The sequence below is a fragment of the Amblyomma maculatum genome, unplaced genomic scaffold (genome assembly GCF_055883805.1).
Source record: "Amblyomma maculatum isolate TAMU_Amacu unplaced genomic scaffold, ASM5588380v1 scaffold_16, whole genome shotgun sequence".
Taxonomy (NCBI): Eukaryota; Metazoa; Arthropoda; class Arachnida; order Ixodida; family Ixodidae; genus Amblyomma; species Amblyomma maculatum.
The window spans coordinates 1,278,811-1,289,934 of NW_028146741.1; the positions used below are offsets into that span (position 1 = coordinate 1,278,811).

At 46.2% G+C, this 11,124-nt stretch overlaps 1 long non-coding RNA gene across 2 annotated transcripts; it reads left to right on the forward strand.

Moving 5' to 3' along the window:
• Nucleotides 1–3,353: 3,353 nt before the first annotated feature.
• Nucleotides 3,354–6,065, forward strand: LOC146171895 (uncharacterized). 2 transcript variants are annotated; one of them, XR_014702729.1, is made up of 5 exons: nucleotides 3,354–3,859; nucleotides 4,029–4,168; nucleotides 4,316–4,462; nucleotides 4,603–4,736; nucleotides 5,862–6,065. It is a non-coding gene; the product is annotated as an uncharacterized LOC146171895 (long non-coding RNA). The 2 variants fall into 2 exon arrangements; XR_014702728.1 differs by having other exon boundaries at nucleotides 4,025–4,168; nucleotides 5,862–6,059.
• Nucleotides 6,066–11,124: the final 5,059 nt, after the last annotated feature.

Below are 11,124 nucleotides of genomic sequence, written 5' to 3' on the forward strand. Positions count from 1 at the left end.
ATTGCTCGATCCTTTGTGCTCACACATATACGCGTGAGCCGCAGGCTTGCGTCTTTCAAGACAAGAACCGAGTTCAAATCACTTCGATGTACAAGTGACCTTCCTGAGTTTGATGTGCCGCGTCAACAACCTCCGGATAAAGCTTTGCTCTCCAAGAGCTAACAGATGGCTATATCTAGGTGAGACGCACTAGCATGGGGAACAGTAGACAACGGGGTCACCGAAAGAATACGACCGACCGCGTTCCTATTCTGCCAAATGATCAATCCCACGGACTTCACTACACGTTGTTCGAACGCTTCGCGCGGCCTTCCACTGTGCGACGAAAAAGCTCACGGCGCTAGGCAGCGGAATGTCCAAGCTGCGACACAGTCCTTAAGGACACGTGTGTGAGACTCAACCTGACCAAAGTTGATACAGTGCAGATCAATATGCCAGCTGTAAAGCCTGTTTAATTTGGTGGGGATCGAATACGCCACACTCAGTGCGCCACCGAAAGTCTCTTACAGCATGCGGGAGATTGGGTGCAACAGGCGTCTCCCACTTCGCATACCTTTGGCACATATGTGTAGGGGCGCAGAATAGCAGAGCGCTTCGCAGAGATTAGATACTGCTATGGCTATCCATGCTCCGTCTACGAACATCTCCTCTAACTATGCGAACACGTGCGCCTGCTTCCCCTGACCATGCACTACAAACATCTGCCTTCTACTTCCAAGCCAGTATAAAAGTTAAGGCCGCCCAACGTAACCTATGTGATCCACTAACTCGGATACCCAATAGCGCACACCAAAGGGTATAATGAAGACAAGGCGGAACCCAAATAGGCGCCACCACCTAGCTATAGTGAAAATATAATCAAAGTAGATTGACTTTGCAAGAGGAATACACAAGAAAACACGTGCTAAGCCATGCAGGGTCGTATCATTGGGAGGCTGGATCAATAAACAATCAAGGAACACAGATGTGGGAAAGTTGGCACCTGTGTGCACTAGGCTTTATCAGAAGTATCGCGCATACGTTAATTAGCTATAACTTTAGGATGAACAAGATGTCCGAGATTATTGAGTTAATATCTATCCCTAGTGTGACTATTGTGACTCATGCACGTACGCACGCACGCACTTACGCACGTCTGCAGTCGCACAGAGTAAATTGTTCCACGACCTTACACAGTGGTACGATGGAATAGTTAATAATAATTGAAAGAAGGAAATAAAAATTAGGGGGACGCTCAAGCTTCCCCTTAACGTTTGACGGGATACAACGCCTTCTCATTCTTCTCTCTATCTCTCTATTTCGGTGGACAACCGCAGTTAATTGCAAATTGGTTATAGGAAAGTAAAGGCGCAGCATCTGTCACAGATCCCGGTGGGAACCTGGACCGCATCTGCATATTTACTACCACATTCCGAATATTTCAGACAAAACTCGACGATACTCAAGCGAAAACCGGGTTAGCGAGGTGGCTTTTGGACCAAATGAGCTGTAACGCTTCGCATATATATGCTGCACTCTCGATAGACGACACTCGGGTATATTGCCGACATGAGGATAAATGGAACAGCTTGGGACAAATATTTGCCCGCCTCAGTTAAAACACGGGGATTAGGAAAGCTTTATTCCTTATATATCAATATGCCGAGGCCGACTGTGTTTATCCAGAACACAAATGTGGTCCTGATAGTTTTCAAATAAAAATGAAAGGCACGCAAAGAGCCGATCGCCCGGATGATTCGCCTGTCGAACGTAACTTCCTGCGAACACAAGCATTGTGCAAAAAGTAACATTTGGTTCTTTTGAGAAAATTCAAAGGGATTGCGTTTTGAGAATCCCGCGCAACATGACGAGGATCGATCGGTTCCTGCACCAGTGGCGGTCTACATTGTTAAATTCTTCAACGTCAGCCTCACACGCAGAAATATGGTATGAAATGCCAGAATATATATAAAGTTCCTCGAATCCCCTTTTCCCCAGCCGCGTATTCACTGCTGCTATAATATATCATTAAATAACATTGTCCATATCAAAGTAAAGTCTCCTGCAATACCGCAGGTTTCCCCTCTACATTCCATGAGGCAGTCGGCTTAGCAGGAGAAAAGTGGAAAATTCGTATCATTGAAACAGCTATTTTTATGCAACATTGAGTTATACCGCGTGCATGATATATATTGACACTATATCATTTGAGCCTGCTGATAGAAATATACATTGCGCAACAGGAGGTGAAATTAACTGTTATTTATACATATTTTGAAATAACGCTTTAACCGCGCGCTAATTGAGCCGCGGCGGGTATGGTACACTCTGTGGTTGATCGCGAGTTGTCATGAACTTATGCTTGAATTTGTGAACTGGTAGGCGCTGATTGTCTGTTTGAAGCATACTTAGTATTAAGTGCCTAAGATTTGCGCGGTAACTGCGATGAACCTACGAATGTAATTGTCCATTTTTTTTTATGGTTAAATGGTAACCTCTGAATTTAAACAACCTCATCATAAAGTTAACCTATAACATAACTCTAAGCAAACTCACGGTAAACCGAAGAGATCACGTGCCTTTAAGGTTTATATGTTAACCGTCAATTACTTTTGCCAGTGCCCTCGAAACCTATCAATCCTAAACGCCCTTAAATTCGTTTCGCAGCCTCCGTGAGTTTACATTTCGTACGGGGTCAAGAAAAGAGGCGGTGAGCTTTTATGAGCTTTCATCCGGATCCGGTGCACTTCGCCCTGCGACCTTCTACTGATTTTCATGCATCCCTAGAACAAATGGACAAAATATATTTTTGTCAGAAACTTGCAGCAGTTACTATGTGATTCAATCGTTATTTACCAGCTTGAGCTCGAAGTCACGGGCTTTAGTCGAGCTGCAGAAGCCGCATTATGATGGAAACCAAACGCGAAAACGGAAATGTGGTTTGCGATTAATATGACAGCCCGAGGGACTCTAAATAACCCACGTACTGCTTTGGGAAGTATAAATCCGCATGGACTATGTAATCTCTGCATAAGCACTCATAATATACAGTGTTCTGCAACTTAACCGTCTTGGAAAAGTTTCCAAGACGGTTCCGATAAAGTTACTGAACACTATATACGTAGCCAGGTCTTGCTATTTTGGCTAAATGAAGCTGCAGGTGTTCTACTGCCCCACACTTGGTTTATGTGGAAGATATTACATACATTCACTCCAAGCCATATTTTTTTCATGCAAAGAACTACAGCCGCTGGTATCAAGACGGGGGTTCTACAGAAGCCGTAGAAAAAAGAAAAGAAAAGAAAAGAAACTACCTCGACGCTTCTTGAACGACGAGGGAGGGGGGGGGGGGGGGGAGGGGGAGTACATGAAAAAGAAAGAAAACTGCTTCTCGCTGCGCGGGACCCGCTGCCCCCCATCGGCCCATCTCTTTTCCTTGCGGCAAAGCGGAAAGAACCACGGGGAGGCGAAAGGCATCGAGGCACCCTACCGCGGGGGGCGACAGGAATGCCGAAGCAGAGAGAGATAGCGCGAAAAAAAAAAAAAAAGAATTGCATGCACCGCACACAGGGAGATTCTCGCTGCTTTTTGCAGCTTCTCTCCCCCCCTCCTCCCTTCTTGAGGTCACATGTCCAAATGGCGGGAAAACACATCCCGCGCGAGCTAAGATGCGCGGCCGCGGCGTCACTCAGTCGACGGCCAGCCTCCGTGTGGGCGCGATGCGTACTGCCTAATCTTATCGTCCGCTTTTATTTCGCGCAAATTCAATCTGTCTCAACCTCCTGGTGCAGTCAGCGTTTGAAAAGAACAGCCCATATATGCAGCTGATGATTGCAGCCGCTTGTACAGATTCTTCGTGCCGAAGTTCACCAAAACATGCGTAAGTACATGATCTTTCGGTCTTGATCAGAGGAGCTTTTTGCTAGATTCGATATTATACTGAACATAATAATGTATTGTTTTGGAGCATATGTTCGTCTTGTTATATACCCCTTGCATCTTTCTTCATATATATATATAATTGGTGTGGGCGCTGATCGCGCAGGAAGACTTGCTGAGCCGTTTGGAAACAAGGCTGCGGCTGGCTGCGGTGGCAGAATTGGCTCATTTTGCAGTCTGGGTCCTTCGGTATCTCCTGCCCCAAAATGCTCGCCTTTTAACATGGAGGGACACTCACTATACCGATCAGGTAAGTCCAATTAGCACATATTTTGTTCGATACGACAATATACTGCAACTGTTTCTGGAGCGCGTATATATATGCGCATCTTGTTACTACGTGCATTTTTTTTTTTTTTTATAATCGATGTGTGCGCATTTCGCTCTGATTGCGCAGGAAGACGTGCTGAGCCGACTTGGAAACGATGCTGTGGCGGTGGAATTAGCTCTTTTCGCTGCAGTCCGAGGTCCGATCTCCTCTGCCCCAAAACGCCCGTCTTTCACTTCATATCGAAGTGCATGCACTGACATGTATACCCATCAGGTAAGTCAAATTAGCGCTGATTTTCTTCTATACGATAATGAACTGCAACTAATTGTGTATTGTTTTGAGACTTATGCGCATCTTGTTACTGTAAATGCATATTTTGTAATTGGTATGCGCGCCTTGCGCTGATCGTGCAGGGAGGCGATATCAGCTGATCTGGAAACTGGCTGCGACAGTGGAAGCTCGTTTCGCCGAAGCCCGAAGTCCTTGGTCTCCTCTACACTAAAACGCTGGCCTTTCACTTCTTTATGGCGGTGCACTTGCCGGACAGGTATTAGCGCTGATTTTGTTTGAAAAATTCGATTATCCGACTCACATCGATGGGACGCATGCAACCCAGTTAAATGTCAAATGCTATCACTGATATAAATATTGCAGCACCCCTCGCCATAAGAGCGATCAGAAGCTGTACAAGCATCATCGCTGCTGCCAAGCAAGCTCGTGCCAGGACTGAGTACAATGTTTATGCCGTGTTTATTATTATTATTATTATTTTTTTTTTTTTTTTTTTTTTTTTTTGCTGCTGTAATGATGTCTATACGTGAAAATTGATGATTGAGTGATGCGGTATGCTGGCAAGGTAAGTGAGCTAGTGCGTTCATTTTGTGGATTTTGGAATTATATATGTGATGCACACAGATCTGAGCCGTTTCACATTGATTTTGCTCTGTGCGCTTGCTTTCTGGGCAAGCAGTTGTATTTTCATCGTGCGGATTATTTCCTGGTGCTTACATGCTCATGAGGTGTTCAGCTAACCTGTTTCAAGCTTTAAAAATTTACAACGGGTTCTATAAGCTTCTAAGAGTTGGGCTGTCTAAATAGCCGAATTTTTAAAATAATGCTCGGTTGTTAAATAACGAAAATAAATCAGATGACTTATCGTTAAATATCCGGTCGCTTTTGCTGTAAAAGTTCCATCTAGTTTGAGAAAATTAAGCTGTATTCTACGGAATAAACTTATTGTAGGTTTCATGTAAATATCGCGGAAACTGTTTGTTCAGCCGCGTTGGAATCCCTCATACGCGCTCTATGACAAGCGCGGACACTTGGTTTTGCTAGAATTATTAAATTGCAGCATTAGCATTCAAGAACGCGCTTCGGGAGGATAAGGTTTGACTGCGCTACGGTTTCAAATTGCAACATCATGACTCCAGCAAAACGAAGTGATCGCGCCTTTCTCGCGGATTCACGGATCCTGATTACCTATTGCTGCTTTGCGCTAATGCGTTTTCAGTAGGGTCGCATGAAGTCAAGCGCATAAAATATATTGATGTGATAGTGCAGTTGGTGGCAGTGAGCAGACATTATTTTTTCTACCTTTCACCCTATATTTGCCTGCAATGTAAAAGTCTAGGCGAAAAGGAAATATTTCATTAAAACACTTGTCTTCGTACAGCTGACCAAGATGGAACCTGCCGCAGATCCGACCAGTCGCAGACATCAAGTGATCGACAGGCTGCCAAAAGAAGGAGACCAAGCCTCAAGCCAATCTTCCATATGTGGCACACGCGCAGTCATATATCCACGCTTATTAAAAAGCAAATCGCGAGCTTTTTCTGAACGCTGTTGACAAATAAATTTTTCACCAAATACTGCAGCTTTTGTTTCTTCATGACATCAGAAAAGCTACTGCTTTTCTTGATGCATTTGTATGTGCTACCCCGTTATATATGCATGGCCCACGATATATTAAATGCATGGCATGATACCTGCACGAGGGGCGATGCCGGCCACTAACCGGCGTCGGGAAGCAACCGGCCGACGTATGGTCTTTCGTCAGCAAAATGCTAGGGCAGACGAGCGGCCGACCATTCAGTAACGCTGGCAGACGGCAGGCCCACGTGCGGCAGGTGGTCGGTCACGTCGGGCCAAAAGGTTGGGCCGTAGTCGATTGCCTAAAATCGGCCAACGTTAGGTCAGTGTCAATCCCCGACGCCGGCCCTCATTCGGGTGCCGAAGGTCGGCCGGCCACTTTTTGGTCGGTGAGAAAGGTCGGCCCTATCTTTTGCCACACACTTTTTTTTGCTTGGGGCTCTATGCCGTCTTCGCATAGGACACACACATTTAACACATAGTTTCATTTTAACTAAACAGGATAAGCCCCTGTGTGATTCATGCGGACACGAGCTAACAGTCATCCACATTTTAATCTCATGCAGACAACTTGAACAACTGAGGAAAAAACATTTTACACAGTTTTACAAACAACACATTCCTCTTCATCCAGCTTTGCTTTTAGGTGAAAATGCGCTTGTTGATTTGCCCTGTGTTTTCAGGTTTTTAATAGAAGCAAACGTCCTAAACAGAATGTAAGATTAAATTACATAAATACAACACCCTTAACCATGAAATTGGCGCATGATAGCCTAAGTTGCTTATGCGCCACTAAACCCAACACAACACACAACACAACACGCTTCCGCGGGCTTGGGTGAAGTATCAGGAGCTCGGATTTGGTGGAGGAACATGCAAGGCCCATTGAAGCTGTGCATCTCGACGCCATGTCCGCCCCCTCCTGAAGAGTTTTTTCCATGTTACCTATATTCCCAGTGGTGGTCCGCAGGTTGATATCATCTGCATATAGAGAATGGGAGAGGTTTGGGATCGGTGACAGCTTTTTAGCCATGGGGATGAGTGTGATGTTACATAAAAAAAGGGAAAGGACTCATCCCTGCGGGGTGCCATTATCGAGGGTAAAAGTGGGGTATTTTAGGGGACCGAACCGTATTTCTGCTGCGCGATCCCGGAGAAATACTTAAATGTAAGCATGTGTTCGGTTTTCCCCATTCAGAGTGGATAATGCATCCAATATAGAGGAGTGATCGACATTGTCAAAGGCTTTTTGCAAGTCTAGAGCCAGCAATGAATGCTCTTGTGCGTTTGCTGTGTCGGGGATGGAGAATGTCTTCGCATATCTGTAGCATGACATCTTGGGTGCATAGGTGGCTGCGGAAACCCAGCATTGTGTGAGAAAAAAGGTCGCGGGTTTGCACGTGCGTAAGTAGCCGATTCAAGACAACGTGTTCAAAAAGTTTACGAAGACAGGGAGTTAGCGAAATGGGTCTAAGGTTTGATAGAGTGAGCGGTTTGCCAGGTTTAGGAATAAAGGTAACCTGAGCGTGTGTCCATTATGAGGGAAGCGAATTCCCTCATGCCAGTGTTTGTTAGAGTTCCTTTATTGCCTGGATTGAGTTTTCATCAAGGTTTCTAAGTGTTTTGTTCGTGACCTGATCGGCTCCTGGAACAGACGTAGTGCGGAGTTGGAGCATGGCTGAGATTTCGGCCGCCAGTTCAAATGCTGCGTGAACCCTAGGTGAAAATTGCTATCCACAGGAACTGTCAACACCAGATCATATGCTTTGGTGACGGGAAGGCAAGACACCACTGCTTATTTTTCTGATATTTCAAACACAAGGCTTTCTAGGCTCATGGTGAATTCTCGCGTCTGCGAGATGCGTCTGCGAGATGTGTCAGCGAGAAGTCGCAATAGGTCCTGGCGACGAAGCAAAAGAAAATAAAGTAATGAAATTATAACGAGTACACAAACACGAAAGCAGAGGAAGAAGAGAAGAAGTAGACAGAAGAGGAAGAAAAAGGAGGAAAGGCTAAGTGCAATCCTGTAAATTTGTACCGGGGGGGGGGGGGGGGGGGGGGAGGGGGTTAGTCGCAAAGAAGCTAGGGATGAATTAACTAGTCGTGTAATGTTCGGCCGCTCTCTCCTCGGAGTTCCTTTGCGTCTGACCTAGCTGGTTCCTCGTCGAAGCGAATTGGCAGGCCATATAAAAGGGTCATCTGCGCCAGTGCCACTTTAATTGCTTCGATGTGTGCTGTGTCGGTTGCAGTGGCACTTCGAACAACGTGACCGCCTTCCCACGTCTTCACCCTAACAATGGGGCTTTGCTGTCGCATTGCCCCTTTTTTGGGGTACGAAATGCTCGCTCAGCCAAATAATTATAGCCTGCAAGGTATGCGACCATACGGGACCGCTGAACAAAGGTAGAAAGGGGGGGGGGGGGGGGGAGCCTCAGTTCTCAGGTCGAGCCAACGTTTGGACAAAGGGACTTGTCTTGGCTCGGCCGAACGTTGGCTCGACCTGCGAACTGAGGCTTCCCCCCCTGTACCCTTGTTCAGTGCTCTTTCATACCGTGTAAGCCATCTTCTTACGAGACCTCGTTACACAGCCGAGTTGGCAGGTGGTGGTGGTGGTGGTTGAAACATTTATTAACAGTTAACAATGGTTACAGAGAGGTGGTTGGGTTCGAGCCTTATTGGCCTCCTTCCCTCACAATACTAGGTGGAGCCACTCGTGCATTGACAGTTGACAATGGTTGACAGGTGACATGGCCGAGCATTGGTTAGGTGGCGGGTTGAGCGACGCCAATAAAACTCGTGAGATGTCAAAGTTGCCAGGTCGCCTCTGGTAAGTAGCAGTTGCAGGTGTCACGGCACAGCACTAATTGGTCGCTGAAGGATGATGTCATGACACAACGTTTGCAGGCGCGTTGGCAGTTGGGAACGCTCGGGGAGCACAACGGATGTGGAGCGAACAGTGGGGCGCAATGGGATTTTAGAGCGTAAGCTCTACTGCTACCATTTTTCAAGGCCATTCATATGCGCAAACTAGGTATGCGCATGCGCCAGTTTCATCTTAGCCTGGCCATAGCCGTTCCGCAGATATATGGCGGCGGCAGCAAGCGTTTCGAACCCGCTCCAGAACTAACAGATCTGCGAATAAAAGCTTGTCTTCTGGGTAACAGACCATGCAGCTTCCCTGGCAGGAGAGCACTACATGTTATCGCTGCATCCAATCACTCGTCGTGTAAAATTACAATGCACTCTCGCGCTACACTTCATTAAGTTCCATCTGCACCGCTCCCTCTAAACTATAATACGCCATGCACGTACACCATCTCGGAGAATGCAGGCTTTAGGTTCGCGAGCGTAGTGCTGACGAGAGAGGGAGAGAAAGCTACACTTTTATTGGGAGCAACTAGGCGGGAAATACTCGCCCCTAGTGAACAGTCTCGTCGGTTCAGGAAGCCGCAGACCCGAGCCATGTCCGGTTGACGAGACTACGCTGATCATCCAAGCTGGGGCTTGACTGCAGCCCACTGCTCTTCCGTTAGGCACCTGGTGGTTATCGAACAACTCATTTTTTAATTTGAAGCTACTGAATTTGTTTCACTACTTTCTTTTTCTTTTGTCATCCCGGATGTGAATTTCGTGTTTTGAACTGTTTCATGTTTACAGTTTTAGGATGTAATTAGTAAGTTGTTTGATTTTTGTCTTTCTTTTTAATGTCCAATGTAAATATCTTGTTTTCGACTGTTTATCAACCAACTATATAACGATTGTTGGTACTATATCCTGCTGCTGTGTTTTCTTTTCGTATGCTACTGCCACGTAGTGGTCTCTTGGGCCTTAGTCAAGCTTCTTGAGGAGCTTTTAGCCCAGGAGACCATCCAGCTTGTTTTCTGGAAAAATAAAATACATTGATTGATTGATTGATTGATTGATTGATTGATTGATTGATCGCACCCTTCGGTCCCTTGCATCTCCGCACCATACATGTTGTAGCGTATCTGGCACGTCACAGAATGTGCATTCATGTTTGTAGGTGGTGGGCGTTATACGGTGTAAAATCAATATGCAGAAGACTAAGGTAATGTTCAAGAGCCTCGGGAAGGAACAGCAGTTTACAATAGGTAGCGAAGTACTGGAAATAGTAGGCGAATATGTCTAGTTAGGACAGGTAGTAACCGCAGATACGGACCATGAAAAGGAAATAACAAGGAGAATAAGATTGGGTTGGAGCGCATTCGGCAAGCACTCGCAGGTTATGACTAGCAGCTTACCGGTATCGCTAAAGAGGAAAGTATATAACAGTTGCATCTTACCTGTACTCACCTATGGGGCTGAAACGTGGAGGCTAACCAAGAGAGTTCTACTTAAGTTGAGGACAACCCAGAGGGTTATGGAACGAAAAATGGTAGGGGTAACATTAAGAAGAAGAAATTGGCATGGGCAGGGCATGTAGTGCGAAGAGAGGATAACCGATGGTCGCTTAGGGCAACAAACTGGATTGCAAGGAAAGGAAAGCGTAGCAGGGGGCGGCAGAAAGTTAGGTGGGCGGATGAGGTTAAGAAGTTCGCAGGGGTCAAGTGGATGCAGCTAGCACAGAACCGGGTTAAGTGGAGAAATATGGGAGAGGCCTTCGCCCTGCAGTGGGTAGAGTCAGGCTGATGATGATGATGATGATGTTATACGGTGTGGCGGAAAAAAAAGAGAATGCGGCTTGGCGTGGAGAAAGCCACTCATGCTCACGGCAGCGAACGCAGCCTGGCGGACAAACTGGCGATACCCCCAAGCGCGGAAGCTCTCCAAGATCGAAGGGACAGCAACGACTGCTTATGCGGCCGATTGATTACGCTCATGAGAGTTGGTTCAAGGACAGTTAAAATTCTATAATTTTTCCCATCTTGCTGTTAACACTTCCTATCAACGCCACGCGTGAGTCAAGATCAGGATTTCGCCAGAAAACATGGCGGGATATCGCACGCACATCGAAGCTTATATTGGCAGCAATTTTGATGCATGGTTAGGATTTCGGAAACTATCGTCCATCGCCGCCATGAGCGAGAAATTATGAGATCTAAATT